The 18,630-nt window shown below is 44.8% G+C and overlaps 1 pseudogene; it reads right to left on the bottom strand.

The window, feature by feature from the left end:
- Positions 1–1,510: 1,510 nt before the first annotated feature.
- LOC121048239 lies at positions 1,511–2,663 on the bottom strand (annotated as a pseudogene).
- Positions 2,664–18,630: the final 15,967 nt, after the last annotated feature.

The following is an 18,630-nucleotide window of genomic DNA, read 5'->3' as shown; positions in this document are numbered from 1 at the left end:
CTCGGTCTAACTGCTTGATTAGCGAATGAGTGTCTTCTTCGGAGTCGGCGTCATGTCCATTAAAAACTAGGTGATCTCGGCAGCTTTCGCACTTCAGAACTTTTAAAGCAGCATGGGCACAATACCCACCGACATAGGCAATGACTGGCATTCGTGCTCTCAGTTCATCAAGGTCAACATCATTAATAGGAATGCAAAGGGAGCTGCCCACACCTTCGACAGTGTTTGTGTCTTCAATGCCCTTGAGGTCATTGGCACTCATCATTGGTAGAGCACTTTGAAGGCGAATCCTGCCCTCTGTTTCACACAGCTGCCGAACAGATATATGGTACTGTCCACCAGCCATTTGTCTGTACTGTCCAAAACGACTCTCTAGAGGATCCGTCTGGACTTTTCCTAACAGAATGTAGTTGAAGTGAAGCTCATCTATGCAATACTTTGCCAGCGCCAAAAGAGACTGAGCAGACAGCCTCAGGGCGCTCAACGTTTCCGGGGTGAGCACACCAGTGTCATGCCCGTAGAATTCCCAAACGTCGAGCCATGTGATCAATGAACTAAGAAAGGCCAGTTTTGGGTCATCAGTAAGGCATGCCATCGGCTCTTCATAAACATTACGATGGTGGAAGCCTTTCTTTGGTGTTTTCACGTTGACAATACTCCACCAACGTAGAATGATTTTGATGAAGTCTGCTGTTGCTTTAGCATGCTGAAAATCAACTTCACCACTACGGGTTGCCAGGGCTTCGGCTACATGTGGATTAAAAACCTGCAGTACCAGTTTAACATTCTGGCGCTCCAAGCTGCTAGGATTAAGCGCTTTTGATGTCAAACCATAACCAGACTTCAGCAGTTGACCCGACTCCTCTTTATGCAAATCTCTCAAGTGCTTAAATGATGCAGTCATCTTGCACTCAGGACGAACGTTGTTGTCTGAAAGCTCAAAGCATGGGTAGAAAAAGCACGTCCCTGAGTTTTTCTGGTTAATCCAGTTGTTTCTAATGCACTTAAGGAGATCTCGACCACGTAATACAGTGGTCGAGATGGGTCTGCTGGGTGTGGAAAAACAGGGCTGAGTTTCGGCTTTTGCAAAAACGCTTTCATTGCTTTCCTGTTGAGTGCATTATTGTCACAGACGATTGCCACAACTCTGTACCCGATTTCCTCTAAGCGCAAGATAACCTTCAGGATGGTGTGAAGCTCATCGCCATGTAGGGTGTTTACTGGAAGAATGTGCGCCACTTCCTTGAACGAGCTTAATAGACTTTGTATCATGAAAACGTGTACCGACGTTGCTGCCTCGTTGGAATTGACTGCAGTGCCACATATGTTTCCACCTTTATAATCAAGACAAGGCTTGATATGAATTTCATCCAGCATCAATGTCACAGTGTGTTCATGAGGTTCTAGATGCTTGAACCTCTGTGCAATATACTGCAGGAAAGTGAAATCTGAGGACTGGATTTCTGGGCACATTTGAAAAGACGAACATACACTTCTGATCGTGCTTGGATGAGGCAAAGTGAGCGTACTTGTCTTCCTCAAAAACTTATAGGCGTGTGGTGATATGGTGTACAGAATGCATGCAAATACCATCACCTGAGTGCTGTAACGAATGCATCCTTTGCAAAGCAGCAGCAGCTGCTCCTTCAAAAATTTCACGGCCTCTTTCTTGCCTTCACTAACGCTTCCTTCCAGTTTGTCTAGAAGGGCAGTTACCGCACCCAGCAAGTGACGAAAGCTGCAACCCTCATCCGAAAGCATACACAGGTTGTCCAAAATATTCAGCAAGGAACTTACGTCACGCACTGAGTCTGGTACAACACTGCTTGCAAACCTCTTGACCGGTGCTCCTTGATAGCAGGCAGAGACTTGAAGGTTCTCAAACACTGTCAAAGATGCCTTCAGCCAAGGTTCACACTCGTCGACTATGTTTAAAAACATTGTGCACTTTTCTTGATGTATAACAGTCCACTTCACCGACACCGATGCTACTTGCAGGCACGCCTTTAGTTCTTCGAGCGTCGAAAAGCGGTGTCTCTCCTGTTCCACTTCAAAGGACGCCGCTGATTCTTCAAGAGCACGAGCGAGTTGGGATGCTTCTTGTCGGCTCTTTTTGGTATCGGGCGCATCTCTCGTGTTGGTTACGGGCTTCGAAAGATACGAAGGACAGGCGGGAAATATTTTCGGTACAGATCCAGGACGCAAGCGAGGCACTGGCAATGCCGCCTCAAGTACTTTTCCTGTCCTCGGATCCGTGTACGATGTGGTCCGCTCGATGCACGACGGGTCGAAGTGAACCACGCACACCTGCACAAATGTGGAAAACGTTCGTAAACGGCTGAGCACCTAGTTCGTTGGAAAAATACAATGCACTCCCTTTTGTACAGCCATAGTTACCATACGCGTTCGTATACGATAAACACTGCTACGCTTCGGAAGCATAAAAAGAAAGGCGCGGCACAAATATAATACCTAGCAGCATAAGAATATCAGCATAGAGGAAGCATTACCTTGGTGTATGAAGTTGGTACGAAGTCCTTCCTGGGAATAGCACGAATCCATTTCTTCAAAGTGTCGTCGCCTTTCGGAAAAGAGAACACTTGCTCCTTCTTCCCTGTTTTGTAGTTACTGGTGCACCTTGGCACACAACACTTGTTTGGCATCGTAATTTCAGCTCTGCATCACGCACAAGAATGAAATTGCCGCAAAAACAACGACGGCAAACGATACGCGACGACGCGACCACGCCGTTTCCCAGGAGCGATTAGGGCTAGCTGACGTTGGGTCGCTGTCACTGCGGCGTCCTCCTCCGGCCTCCGGTGTCGGCCGGGCGGATGTGACGTCAAAATTATGGGCGCAGGCTTGAAAGCTGTCTAGGAGGTATTGCCTTTATTCTCAGGACCGCTGAAAGGGCACAAACAAGAGTGACTAAAAAATGGATCGCGCTTTTCTTTTAATTTTCTTTGCGATCTCAAATATTGGTTATAATTAAGATGAATTTGAGTAGGATAATGAAATCTTACTTTTGAGTGTTTAAATTATTTTTAGTCAACTTTAACGGAAAACCATGTACACGACTTCTTAGTACCTGAATCCATCAAAAATCGAAAATAGAATGATCCATATAATTTTTAATTTGAAGGAGGAGAAAGAACGTTTTGGGCCGTTTGCTTTTTCTGATACCGTCAAACGCATCGTTAGACAGTACTTGGGATAAAGCCCATAAAGTTGAATTAAGTGTTATCTCGTGCGCATTGAAATGTTCCTTCCCCCTTGCCTGAGAAACCGTGTTTAGCTGGATTTGGAATCATTCCGAGCACGAAACGCATTTGCACGAAGCAATCGCACACACACACACAAAAAGTAATTTACCTCGTTGTTTTTTTTGTTGTTTTTTTTTTTTTAAGCTCTTTCTTATCTTTTAGTTTCAGGCTCCGAGAGAACATGAAAATACGGACGTATTCGTTTTCATCACGTCTGCGAGTTGAGTTCTGTGTTAAAAAGTTATTCGCAAAAGCTAAAACCGTGAAGCGTATAATAAAATCTTCAATGTCTCCTTGTTCTGGTATAACACTTTATTTGTCTAATTTTTCTTTGAGATAAATTTTCTAAATTATTTGAATTTAGTATTTTAATTATTTTGTTCCGACTTGTTTAATGAGCAATGCCCAGGAAAGGAAAAGCGACAAAAAGGCAGACATGGTAATTAGTCTTGGGTAAGTTACTTTTGAAAAGTAATCAGTTACAGTTACACACTTTGTCAAAAATACATTTGAGTTACAGTTACAGTTACTTAAAAAAGTTAAAGGCGTTCACAAATCTCTGTAATTCAAAATTAGGGGCCAGCTCGTGAGGAGGAGGAGGATGGGAGGGTACGGAGAGGCGGGTATGCCCCTCCTCCTCCTTCGTACCGTCCCCTCCTTCTCTCCTCCTCCCCTTCTTCTCACCCTCCTCCCCCTCCTCCTCCAGTTCAGTTTTCGTGCTAAATTTAGCGGAGAAAATGATGTCATATGGCTTGGTGTCACTTCCCCTATGAACAAACTCAGTTTCTCCGCTAGATTTAGGGGGAAAATGTCGCCACGTGACGTGAACACCAACTCATTTCCCTGCTAATTTTAGGGGGAATTGAATTGGTGTTGAAGGTACGTGACGTCAATTTTCCCGCGAAATCTATTGGAGAAACTGAATTTCTCCGCAAAATCTTGCGGAGAAACTGAATTTGTCCGGTAAATTTAGCTGAGAAACTGAATTTCTCCGCTGAATTTAGCGGGGAATTGAATTGGCGTTGATGTCACGTGACGTCAATTTTCCCGCTTTATCTAGCGCGGCTACACCGACGCCGATGCAGCGAAACTCGGAAATGGGCACGTAAGAGCTGTGCTCTAAAATAAAAGTAAGGCCTCGCAGTTACAGTTACTTCGTCATAGTAGCTGACATACTTTCATGATACTTTCGTTTCAGATCGCAGCTTTTAGTCGCCCGTTTCCGGAATAAACGGCGCCGCCGTCCACGTCAGCGTAACTGCGCTAAACTTAGCTGGAAAATTGACGTCGCGCTACATGAACAGCCATTCAATTCCCCCCAAATTTAGCGGGAAAATTGACGTCACGTGACCTCAACACAAATTCAGTTTCACGTTAAATTTAGCGCGGAAAATCACGTCCATCTTGGTGTCCTGTCACCTGTGAACAAGTTTAGTTTCTCCACTAGATTTAGCAGGAAAATCTACGTCACGTGATCTGAACACCAATTCAGTTTCTCCGCTAAATTTCAAGGGGAAAATGACGTCATATAACTTGGTGCCACGTCACCTATGAAGAAGTTCAGTTCCTCCGCATGATGTAGCGGAAGAATGGACGTCACGTAAAATTGACAGCAATTCGATCCCCCTCTAAATTTAGCGGGAAAATTGACGTCACGGGACCTTAACACCAATTCAGTTTTCCCTCTAAATTTGGCGGGGAAAAAGACGTCACATGACTTGGTGTTACGTCACCTATGAACAAATTCAGTTTCTCCGATAGATTTGAGTCACGTGCGGGGGGGGAGGGGAAGGTACGGAGGAGGAGCAGGGGAGAAGGAAAAGAGGCGGAGGAGGAGGAGGAGTACAGCGGAGTACAAGGAGCAGAGGAGGATGTGCATACCCTGCCCTCCGTACCCTCCCCATCTCCTCTTCAAGAGCCGCGCTCCAATTTCGCGTTAAAGAGGTTTGTTAGCGTCGTTATTTTTTGTACTTAATTTACAGCTGAAGACATTGATGATAACACGCAAGGACTACGATTTATATTTATTTTGGAACTCTGAGAAAACACTCCTTTCACTTTCTTGAGAATATATACTTTTTTTGTTTTTTTAAGCTTTACCTTTTTATTTAAAACAGCAGTGGAAGTTACACTGAAGCGGTTGGTGCATGCGAGTTATACGGCCAGGTGGAGATTGTGCGGGCGGCTAATATTTGTGCTAAGTTTGCTAATTAAATAAAATTCGTTAATTAACTTCAAACCTAATGAAACTAGCCATATGGTTCGAATGAAATATTTACTGAGCGTCATCGAAAACCATTAAATCAACTCTTATTAGAACGACTTGAAGCTCGGTGGAAACTCGAGGGCACACCAAAGTTGCCACTCGTGCAGCAGGCGCAGCGCTAACAGTGGCAAAAACCGGATAATTGGATTATCATCGCGTTCCGACACTGCAAGCTTTGCGGGTGCTTAACGAGTGATAACTTTGGCGCTTCTGAGTTTCCTACGATCTTCAAGTTGTTCTAAAAAGCGGTTGAGTTAGTGGTTTTCGATGACGCTCAGTAAGTTTCTAATTGGAACCATATGTATATTTTCACTAAGTAAAAAGTTAATTTATGAGTTTGAATTAATTAGCTGACTTATCGCAAAGGTTAGTCTAGCCGCTTACGTAATATCTCCCTCGCCGCATAATTCACCTGCACAAACCGCATAGGTGTAACCTTCACGCCTTTTTTTTAAACAAATGCGTAAAGCTCATAAAAACACCCTTTTTTTTATTACCGTTGCACGACTTTATTCAGTCAAAGCGTTTGCTGCTTCGATACAAGATTGATCAATCAATCTTGTGTACTACCTGGGAAATGAAAATTTGCCAGGTGTGCTACCTGGCAAATGAAAATAAACTCCAGTAAACCAGGATATTGAAAATGTACCACTATATAAGTACTTAGGTGTCCATTTCACTAACAATTTGTCTGGGAAAACACATATAGAGAGCACAGTCGCCAATGCATCAAGGAAACTGGGTTTCTTGAAACGCCACATTCATTCCGCCCCAAAATCGACAAAACTTCTTGCTTACAAAACTATTATCCTTCCGAAGCTAGAATATGCTAGTGTAATATGGAATCCTCACCAAAACTACTTAACGCTACAATTAGAAGGTCTACAGAATAAAGCTGCGCGCTTTATCAGTCATGAGTATTCGCCCCTAACAAGTGCCACTGGTCTAAAAAGAAATTTGGGTTTATACCCGTTATAAACGCGGCGAAAAATTGCTCGTTTATGTTTTTTTCATCAAATGTATTACGACGAAACACTATTTAGCAAATTCTTATGTTCACCGGAACAGTTCACGTCTGCTAGGCTTGATCACTCGTGCAAAGTGGTACCCATTAAGTCACGCACCAACTTGTCCATGTTTTCTTCACTCGCATTATCTATAAAAGACTGGAATAGTCTTCCTAACGACGTTGTAATTTTATCTGACCCGAATCGATTTAAGCAGAGGTGTGAAGGACTGTTTTGTTAATTTGTTGCTCCCCGATGTCCTTTTGTATTCATAATAATCGCCTTCTATCCCATTGTTATTTTTGTTTTATTTCAGAGTACGGAATTCGCTTATGTTCAACTGGTGGTTTACATTCTGTGTGTATGGCGTTTGCTGTGTTTTCTATGTGAAAACTAGTCCAAGATCATTCTTTATTCATGAAATGTGTGTATCGCGACTTTTCCCCATTTTTTTGCTATCCCCCCTCATGTAATGCATCGCCGGATGCCTTTGAGGACAATAAATGAAATGAAATGAAAAAAATCAATCAATCAATCAATTAATCAATTAATCAATCAATCAATATTTATTTTTCTTTGTGCTAACCCACAACTTGAAAGTCTACTAGGTTAAAGACACACACACACACACTTGAAATACACAATAAACAGCACGCGGAAACTTTTGAGACTCAAACTACAAATACGTATGTAAAATATCACCGTAGAGAGTTGTGTAAGACAGTCATAGACAATCATGTCTATACACCGACTAAAACATGCATAAGAATTACCGTTCCCAAAAAGACAGGCTTGTACTAAAAAAAAGTTCAGCCTTTCCACTCTGGTGAAGAAGGAAGACCAGCGAATCTGTACTATGTTGGGAATGAAGTAATGGCCGGGCCGCAAGTCGACAAGCCAGAGTGGAAAGGCTGGAAAGGTTGCCGCCGTCGTTCATAGATGGCGGTAGCTGTCAAGAGTTTAGGGTCGACATTGGTTTGCCAGCGGACACGATACTGGGGAAACTAGCCCTCAAGAGCCCCGCTGTAAGATCGATGTCATTAAATTGGGGGAGTAAAACATGTTGGATACGGGAAGCCAGTGATATATCTCAAATGACGTCTGGGTAAAATATTTTCAAATTTCTAGATTTCGTTCAAACTGAAATGCGAATGTTAACAGAGGAAAGGAGAGCAGGACTGTTTATTTCATCATGAATTCACCTGTTTAAAAACTGAGCATCCCGAACACACCTTGTTTTACATAACGCGCACAAGGTTAGTTTGGCTCAAATAGAATTATATTCATAAACACATTTTCTACCAAAATATCCGTCGTTAATCATGTGCAGAAATTGCTTTTTAATATGTTATATACTTTCACTTGCTGATATAGAGATGGAGTTTCACACAAAAGGTGCGAATTCTAGCTTCGAGTGCACATGAGTACTCTATCGTCTCAAAAGAGAGTGATAAGCGATAAATGCTCTAGTTAAACAAGACATTATTCCTAGCGTACTTAAAACCTGTCTAGGAATTGAATTTCTATACAAAAGGAAGAAGAGGGGCTCATCCAAATGAACCCCTAAATCCCGCATCAGCGTGGTCCGACTGATAGTTGAACTTTCTAGAACGTATGCATACGATAAATTGATGCGCTTTTTCGACAGGGACATAACTTTTGTTTTTCGAGGATTTAAAAAAGAAGTTGTTAGAACTGGGGAATCGTAGCACTGAACAAAGATCGTCATGCAGCAAAGTACGGTCAGTGATGAGTGACCTGCCGAAAAGCTTGACGTGAACTGCAAACAAAAGTACATCTGATTCTCTTATCATTTATGATCTGATTCCCTTATCATTTATGAAAACAGAGACAACAAAGGTTCAAGCTTTGAGTCCCGAGGCACTCCTGACATGAAAATAAAAGGACGAGACAAGCATCCGAATACCTTTAAGCCGTTCTGTTTTTTTTTAATCTAACTTATGCATCAGGTATTGTACTCAGGAGTCAGGCCATAGTCCCTGAGTTACAGCAATAACAGCTCATGATTGACCTTATCAAAGGCCTTGGTCATATACAGATATATTGTTTCTACTTGACCCCGACTCTAAACAACTGGCAAAGCAATATTGAAAAATATGCACAAATCAGTCTCAACGGATTTGCCTGTAAAAAAAAGTGCTGTAGAGGAAAATTTTTTTATATATATAGTTATATAAACGATTGTACATTACCTTCTCAAACACCTTTGAAAATGCCTTGAGAAGAGATACTGGGCGACAATTACTATCACCACGTGAATCACTTGATTTAAGAATCAAGACGAGTATCCAATAGTTTAATTTATCTGGAATGACATCATTCTGTCTCGATTAGTTAAACACTTTTTCAAGAACAGGTGCAAAGCATTCGCCCCATCCGTTTTACAATAAAGCTGGGAATACCATCTGAACGCTTGGATAGCTTAGAATTCAGCTTTGGAACAGCTAAAAGCACTTGATCAGCCGTAATACTAGTAAGCGGTAAATAGTCATAGAAAGTAATGTTGCATTTCAGGGGTAAGGGGTTGTTGATATTGGAAAAGCATGAACTGAAATGATGCGAAAACAACTAACACTAACAAACAGATTTTGGAAACGTTTCGATAGATGACCTGTTGCGCAACGTTATACTATTAGACTCGTTCGTTTTGTGCTTTTTCACATATCGCCCGAATCCTTCGGGTCATTTGTCTAGATTACGCTCCACCTGTCTGCGTTAGTGATACTGGTCGCTAGCGAGCAGCGTTTTTGCTAGATCTCAACAAATGCTACATGTCAGGGGTGGCCAAGCTGCGGCCGCGTTTTTTTTTTATATATATACCGTGATAAAGTATTTTTAATCTTAAGTAATATCGTAAATCTTTGAAAAACATCTTAGAGATCATCTACGGATTGTTGAGACATCAGTGTATTATAAGACACCAGCCCAGTCATATCGCTCAATATATTTATATAAACCAAAGTAATTGTCAGCGCCGTAAGAGTACCGTAGTGCACAAGACAAGACCCTTGATAAAAAAAAAAGAAAATGAGACTGAAGTGGAGGTTGATAAGCGTCAGCAGTCACCAGCGGGTCGTCCTGACAAGCCACTTCCGAAATAGGAATGGTAGACAAAACCAGATATAAAATATAACCGGAACAGTTCGCGAACATATTGTATTGAGGAAAGCGTTGAAATATATAATGTTTATTATACAAGACGTTTTAGTCGTGTGCAGGAGCTTTCGCTTTTAATACGACCGGAAATCCAGTCAAAGTTCCGTAGATCGAAATGACTGTATAGCTTGTGGGGATTGTGATCCCTCAACATTCTGTCGCGTCAGCATTTTGGCGTGCCATGGCGGCCGCGCTGACGTAGCGAGAGGTGGCGCTGCTTACCACTGTGAGTGGCTTCCTCCTTTCCCCCTTTGGGGCGATTTTCGTAACGAACACCCGCAGAGAGGAAATCGACGTGTCGCTTTTCGATTGGCCACTTCGCCCCCGCCGTTATCTTAAAACCAGCGAACAGCAGTATCTCGCTCGCTCTTCTTCCTGGGATTCGGCGGCGGCGGCGACAACGGGGAACCGTCCGGCGCACCGGTGAACGTTTACCCTGTCCTTTGTACCTTTGTGAACGACCGTTCGGCCGTGGGCGATCTCCACACCGACGGCGTTCACCAGCTTATAGCCGCTGTTTTCTTCTTTTTGTTTCATTGTAAATAAACAGAGTTTATCACCGTTACCAACGTGACTGGTGTCTGTTTGCGCTCAACGAGCAGCATGCCACGCGAGTACGAACCCGCCTTCGCGGTAGAGCGTCTCGCCGCGAACGTGGTACTCCCAAAGGCAGTGGCCCTAAGGAGAACCACAAGCTGCACACGATATTTGGTCGTGTCTATTTCATTTTCAAGAACACTAAAGTGGTCTAAAACGTGAGCAGCATCTGATGCAGGGGGGAAATAATATGCTCCAAATATAAAATTTAACCCATCACCAGACAGCATCTCACCCCGAACGGATTCTTGATACGTGTCCAAATCACTTCGCCTTTGAGCATTCAGTGACAGTTCGCAGGCTATTATTACACCATCTCCATATTTTATGTAAGGAGTATAATAACGATCTCTACGAAACACTGTAAAGTAGGAGGTAAGATATTCACTATTTGCAGTGCCGTCGTGACGCCAAGTTTCTGCACAATATGAGAATTTAATATTTAACGCATAGTAAGTTAGACATAAATTCATCCGATTTTGTTCTAAGTCCACGGACATTTTGATAATACATCTTAAGGTTTCGAGCCATGGGTACCTTGGTTTAAAATTTCCGCTGAAGCCATGCAATGCCGGGAACTTGGCATTTATACCCCAAAAAATGGAGCGAAAAAGAGAGCCATCCGGCGATACATCTGAGTTGTTCAGCCCTTCCAAGGATTCCTCGTCAACACTAAGATGGAAGGAGGGTTACGACGTGCATTTCGTCTTCAGTCGCGTGTAAATCACCGGCTTGTCCCCGTGGTGAACACTTGATACGATAGATTCGACGTCCCTGACTGTGGTGGCTGGCTCTAGACGGGACACAAACAAGCCTTCGGATGGCTGTGGGCGAGGCACCGCTCTGACGGCGGAATTTATGGCTTGATCAAATGAAGCCTAAGGCCTTGGACGGCGTTCCTCGTTAGGGCGCGGGACAGCCGCGTTGTGGACCATGTTGGTAGACTTACAGTTGTCTAGATGTGCCAATGAGAACAGTGTCCTCTGAGTTATGGCATTCGCAGGACCATCACGGGATTGCCATCGGAGCGGGACCTGGGGCCGGGGAGACGAGGCCACATAATAATAAAACGGTTCGGCCGGTGGCGAGCTGGTGGGTGCCGCGTTTGACTACCGCTTGGCGTAGCTCGGCGACTTCCACCCTAAGCGCACTGTTCGCGCGAAACAAAAGGCTCATCAATAAACCTTAAACATCGGACGAAACGGCAGTTTGTGAAGCTATGTCCGATGTGTCCCCTCCGCTGGTGCCGAATCCCGTCTCGCCATAGGAATGCATCGCTACGCTGTCATCGGCATGTTCGCGAATAAGCCTTGTCGACGAAAGATCGCAGCGCCTGGAACAGTCATTGCATTCCTGGCTGTTCTTCTCCGGACTTCAGGAAGACATCGTATTCCTCGGCCTGCTCATTGAGGCACTTGCAGTGGAACCGCGCACCACAGGGACCAGAGCAACGTAGATATGGCTGCCGTCCAAAGAAGGATACGGAGCAGTTGCGGCACATGTCTTTGCTGCCTCCATAGCTGCCGTGAAGTTAATCGGCTAGTACCGATGACGTAGCGAAACCACGGTGGTTGATTTCGTCGACATCCAAATCAGGTCCTGACGAGGGTAGCAACGGAGCGCGTGAGTATGCCATTCCCCTCATTTAGAGCGCAGCTCTGAATATGGGCTGTCGCATGCTCTAGGTAATACATGCTGGGGTTGCAACGCAGCAGCCCAATTGCTTTTCAAAAATCACTTCACTTTCCCCTTCCTTTTGAGGCTAAGCACATTTCGCCCCTTGCTAAAGAGGCGCTCAACGGGTCCGTGGACGGCAGGGCAGTATCCCGTCGTAGGAAAACTTTTCTAGTGGTGGGAAAGCCGTTGAGGTTTCAGCCGTCCATCGTTTAGTCTCCCTGCCCAGCGGTAGTGTCTAGAAATGAAAGTCGAAACTCATCCCGAGGTGCTTCCGAAAGTTGGAGGAAGAGAACATCTCGGCTGCTTATACTTTTCGCAGTTTTTGCAGCGAGCAGTAACGTTGTTGCCGCTACATTATACAAGGTCAAAGAGCAGTCCATAGCCGGGTCATGGTAACACCTGTCTTTCGTCACTTATGAAAGCCTCTCGTTTGGGTTATAATTCAATTATTTGCATTCAACTATTTTCCTTCTTTCTTGAGGCTTTCTCTCTCCCTTCTTTTAAGAGCTGTACTAATTTTCCTTACTCAGGTGACAGGAGAGGAAAATATCGATGAACAGACGGGTACATTACAATAATAGGGAGGGGAGCAGAAGGCTAACCCCTTTGTACAGGGTAAAACAAGGAGACGCCAGGTTCTTTAAATCGACCGGAAAATTCGGTTTCTTCACCTATTGCGCTACGACTTTGTGCAGCTTTGCCAACAGATGGTGCATTTCTTTGTAAAATTTGCGAAGAGCGAGCTTACCTGAGGAAAAAGTAAAGAAAGAAAAAAGGCTTAGCTCCTATGGAAACGCAGCGACGCCACCGGTCTGCGAACAACACGGCGCCGTTTCGCACGGGCGCAAGCGGTTGCGATGCGAACTGCCGCCAACGAACGAGCAGACGACGCCGAAAGCCGGCCCTTTTGCAGACAAGGAATTGCAGTTCCTTGCTGATACCACGCCTGTCTTTTTTGTTTCTGCGACTGTCGCCGCCTGCGGAACGCGCGCCGCTTTTTAGTCGAAAAGATCGTCTGCTAAAAAAGCCTGCTCTCGGTGCCGTATGCTCGTTCGTCGGCGGCGTTTGTTGCGCCATCTCTTGTCTCCCGTGCGAAACGGCGCCGTGTTGTTTGCAGACCGGTAGCGTCGCTACGTTTCCATAGGAGCTAAGCCTTTCTCTTTCTTTACTTTTCCCTCAGGTAAGTTCGCTCTTCGCAAATTTTACAAAAAAAAAAAAAATCACCATTTGTGGGCAACGCTGCACAAAGTCGTACCGCGATAGGTTAAGAAACCGAATTTTCCGGTCGATTTAAAGAGCCTGGCGTCTGCTTGTTTCACCCTGTAGTTGAAATAATTCCGAGAACAATCACGCACGTATTTTGAGTTTTGAATGCGAAAGCATAATTGTCGTTCTTTCGCTCCTTTAGTTGCCCTACTGAAAATAACCATTATAAATGCAAACGGGTGGCAAACTGGTCGACCCGTTTGAATTAAACGGGTGGCAAACTTGTCGATCTGTTTTGATCAAATATGATTATGGGATACGGGTACCCGTTTGAAACGGTTGCCCGTTTGATACGGGTGCCCGTTTCATACGGGTACTCGTTCGATACGAGTGCCCGTTCAACCAGCCACGTGACCACACATTTGAACGCGCCATTCGGATAGGCAGATCATTTGCTAGCCCTAAATGGGTATAGTCCGGAAGGTTGCCCTACTGAAAAAAGCCATTTGAAATTCAAACGGGTGGCAAACTGGTAAATCAAACGGGTGCAAACTTGTCGACCCGTTTGGATCAAACGTGATTATGGGATACGGGTAGCCGTTTGAAACGGTACCCGCTCGAAACGGTACCCATTTGAAACAGGTGCCCGTTCGACCTTGCACGTGACCACACGTTTGAACGTGCCATTCGAATCGGGAAATTATGCGCTAGCCCTAAACAGGGTTGCCAGGTTGTTTCTAGCACAAACCGCCAACTGCCAGACGGTGTAGCCCAAAAGTAGCCAAATGCAAGAGATTTATGTAGCCCAAAAGTAGCCATATTCTGCAGAACCCAAAATATTGTGCGCTGGAATGTGCAAGCTCAATTCGAAGGCACTGAGTCTGTATATCTGGGGTTTAGGGGAAGCTTGCAAGATCTATGACATCTTTAAATGTACTGAACGCTTTATTTCAAGCACAACAGTACAAAAAATATTCCACACGCGTTTTTGCAGTCACATAGTTATGAAGCACTCGCTCGCGCCTCATACACGATTTCCGTCTTAAAACGGGCAAAAACTTCTTTAGGAGAGTTTCTGTCCTTACAGCACTCGTTCTTTCCAAAGAAAGCAAACTTTACATAGAGGACGTTTTGAAGAGTTGGAAGGGACATGTTCTTCCTTAGGCCTGACTTCGTGAGGGATACATGACTGAATACTCTCTCCACGGTGGCATTCGACAGTGTCGGGAGCGCAATGGCAAGCTCGGATAGCAACGGAAACAGGGCTGCTCCTGCGCATCGATCTTGGCCTTGTTCGGAATATACATTGTCCAAAATCTGTTGTCTTTTGTTATGGCTCATTGTGCTATAAGAAACTTCCACGTTTCACGGAAAAGCCTCCTTTGTTATATCCGGTACAGCACGCGTTACCAGGCGACATCACGTTTTGAGTTGCCTTTAGTATAATTTTTCCTCGGATGAGGTGCCTCCTGTTGGAGGATTTTGGGAAACTTAAGAAAATAAGAGACGCCAGTAGGTAGCAGAAAGAACTGGGGAGCATAAAATAAGCCACAATTAATACAAAAGCGATGTCATCGGAGCTGAATCTAGGTCACGGTAGCTCACGCCCAGGAATCTCCACGCAGAAAAACCCTAAAAGCGGGAATCTAGAATGGGTGGACTGTCGCTTTGTGTACGCGCTGAGGGGTTTTTGTACATCTACCCTATTCGCGACTCCAGCAAAACGAACGCCACCAAGCGGGAAAACCGGGAACCAGCCGGAACAGGTCGCTCCGCGCCCCTCCGCGTCTCCGGTGGCTTTCGCGAACAAGTGTTGTCGGCGCGGTGGCGAACAATGTAAATTGACGAGGGTCCGGAAATTTTTTTAACTTTGCCTGAGTGTTCATTAGTGTGGTGAAGCCTCAGTAGATCCTTCCATCACGTGTTTGAAAGCCCGTTTACTCCACAACAGACGGTCGCGTGCTTTCGATTTCTTGGATGGGGAGGAATCACGGAAAAACATTTTGATTTCTTGTCTGTCTCGAATCACATTCAAAGTGACGACTGCTTGGTAACTGATGAATGGTTTCTTTGTAAGGATGTAGAACAGTGGACTGAGGACGACAGACGAGGCACTTCACTGGAGGGAACACCAATGTTGCAGTCAAGTGAATGGGAACGTTCGATAGCTGCTTTTCTTGAGTTTGGTTGTATTCGGTTAGCTTTAAGTTTGAGCCACCCACGCCGGTCGGTGCGTTGGCTATTCATCTTGCCTGCTTTTCGCCGAAAAAGTCTCTGAACCACACAGAAGGAGTTGGGCTGATTTCGCAATTACTTGATTCAGGAAAACCTGCTCGCTGCAAATGATTAATGAGGGAAATTATCTGTTTTCAAAAGGTGGGGGACGAGCCTCGTAACGTTAGAAGCTGTCACGACATTTTGATCTATCGCGCCTCCAATATTCATATTATACCCCCGTCGAAGCCAGCAGCAATATACGTCTACATTGCTCAGATTTTCCGGCCACAAAAAATACTAATTTTCTCCGTTCAGGATTCGAAGCAAAGTTCAATGCCGGAGAGGTTCTGCGTGAATCTCCGATGAAGACTCTCTTCAGTTTGTCTGTGATGCCGGCTAGAACCATTTGGCTAAGTTTAAGTAGTATCTCTTTGTCTGTCAAATATACTTTTATTTAGCAGTTCACATAATAGCTAGTCAATTAAGCCATATTTCAACCCGAAGAATATACTAATATCGCTTTAGTGGGACCATAGTACGTAATTTAATACACAACCCGCTCGTCAAAATGACTTCTCGATTGCTACTAAAACCTGAATTGAAATACGAGTATCAGCTGCTTAGTGGGACGCCGGCGGATTTACGTGCTCCTTGGCTCAAGAAGCGCTTGCTTAATTTTAGTAATTTTCCTGCAGCCTGTGTTGTTGACCGAGCAGACGACTGGAGCTGTTTCTTAAACGCGAATACGCACAAAAGCTCGATTTCGCAGACAGATAAGCCGCATGGTCGAGGCATGCGTGTTAGCTGAAAATTACTCTCGGTTGAACAATTCTGTAGTCATCGCCGTTTTCCTTAGATGACCAAAACTGATTAGTATATCACCGTCTCTCCGGAGCCCATAATTTCGGTTTTGAACAAAATCGCTGAAAGTTTGACATGAAAAGAAAAAAAAAAACACCGGGAAAACAAAACTATGCTTTGCAAGTTTATGTGCACCGGCTACACTTAACCGCCTTAGTTCAAATACCTATAAAATTGGGCATTAAACAAAAGAATATCAGTTAAATTGAACGCGCCACCCGTTCAGGCGGCCCGGCCGAGCCGACGCGACCTGGACTCAGCCGCCATGTTTGTTTGGTGGTGGCGCCCCCTATAGGTCGCTGAAATCGCGAATATCAAGCAAAAAAAAAAAAAAAAAACGAGTTTGCATTAGGATTTAAAATAGCCCAAAAATAGCCACATAGCCATCCTCCAAATTTCGACGCCAAATGCATGACAAAGTAGCCCAATTTGGCTATTAATAGCCCAACCTGGCGACCCTGGCCCTAAATAGGAATCGTCTGGTAGGTTGGTTATCTTAAACTTATTTAAGACGTTCCGAAACTCATAAACTTATTTATAACATGGAGGAAACACGTAGAACAAATGTGCTCACGTAGGTGCTTGCAAATGGACAGGAAAACAGAAACGAAAGATTGTTGTCAATTCTCCTCAAAGTTTATTACGTCTTCTGTAGACAAGTACAAACGTGCAAGTGATCTGTGAAATGTGAGAGGCACTCTAAGCTTTTATACAACTGAGAAGATAGCAAACCAAACAAGAACCGAGGTGATTCTAGACTATGAAGGTAGACTTTCGGGAAATTATTCGCCCGGCTGCCGCGAGAATAGCGGCTGCATAATTATATAGATAATCTGGAAGAGTACGAGTAGAAGAACGGTCAATCGTTGCCAAGAAGTAGGCTGCAGTGCACTTACCATAAAAATTGCGGACTTGAAAGATGTAATCAGTGATATTTGTCGACACGGTCAAAGCAGGACATCACACAAACACAAACGAGAAGGAACGGCTCCTTGGAAGTTTCAACACGATGTGGCGCACAAGCTGTCATTTGCCGAACCCAACCAAACCGCAAGAATTCCTGACTTCTTTGAAGAATCGCTTGTTGCCGATATAGGCGTAGGACTTTTCGAACACTGAGAGCTTTGGTGCACATCAAATACGTTGTCGAGAGACATCCTAATAAGACGGCAGGGTTAGGCGACAGATCGAAGCAGGTGGACGCGTGAAGTTCAAGCTGGAAATGACAACAAGCAGACAAAGAAAAAAGCGGCTGTCAGGCGCACCCTTCCGGATCTCGATTCTTATCAGCGTGTAGCTCGCGCGCGGCTGTGGGTCACGTGACGGGTGACAAAAGAGGAGGGAGGGGGCGAGGACCACAGGGACAGCCCCTCTCCCTCTCCCCAAGCATTCCAGTGAGATGTGCTTTTGTAACCTCGAAAAAGAAACACGCGTGCGCTCGGGCGCATTTTAGCGCGCTCGAACCTTGGAGATGGCTGCGGGGCGGCCAGAAGCTCGGCTTGCGCCCGAGCGAAGAAAGTACTCAGCGCGAGCTCGTAGCTTGACTGCTGCAACGGCGGGCGTGCTCTCGCAATGCTCGATGTTCCTGCAGGCGCGTGTATGCGTGCTACCTTTGCTGCGTCTTGAATTAAAGTGAAACGGACTCTAGACGTACATTCTTTCACGCGGTCGCGTCTTCTGCGAGAGAGATTCAAGCTGAATAAGTAAATTGAGGCAACAAAGATGGACAAGGTTTTAAAGTTCTGTCAAAAATATCGGCTCACCAACGTCGCGCGTTTACGTAAAACAGCAACAAAAATGGGGTTAGTTTTAGTTGCAGTATAATCGAACATCAGCGCAATTGAAATATAAATATACACTGTTAAAAAAAGTGCCGTTATATTACAGAACCGTACTGCGCTAACTCATGATGCCAGACGTTATCTGTAACCCTCCGTAATACCACCAAAGCCGTAGCTGACAGTTTACATTATCATTTCTGTACAGCAGACATACAGCAATAGAAGCGCAGTACGCAAGTACAGGACTAAAGCCGCAAACTTAGCTCGAGGTATCCAAGCCGTCGAGTGTTCAGACGGTATTGAAAGCGTAAGGGAAGGGTACGGTTTCAGTCCCGTATTTTCATACTGCACTTCCATTGCCGTATTGTAACGGTAACAGTTCAGTTACCGTACCCTTCCCTTACGCCTTCAATACTGTCGGAACGCTTGACGGCTTGCATACCTCAAGTTTACTTTGCAGCTTTAATCCCGTACTTGCGTACTGCACTTCTATCGCTGTGTGCTCGCTGTACGGTAACAATAATGTGAACTCTCAGTTACGGCCCTGGTAGTATTACGGAGGGTTACAGATAACGTCT

The sequence above is a fragment of the Ixodes scapularis genome, unplaced genomic scaffold, assembly GCF_016920785.2.
Source record: "Ixodes scapularis isolate PalLabHiFi unplaced genomic scaffold, ASM1692078v2 PGA_scaffold0__279_contigs__length_252992795, whole genome shotgun sequence".
NCBI lineage: Eukaryota > Metazoa > Arthropoda > Arachnida > Ixodida > Ixodidae > Ixodes > Ixodes scapularis.
The sequence above is the reverse complement of the archived record's forward strand: the minus strand, read 5'-3'. Positions and strand labels throughout refer to the sequence as shown.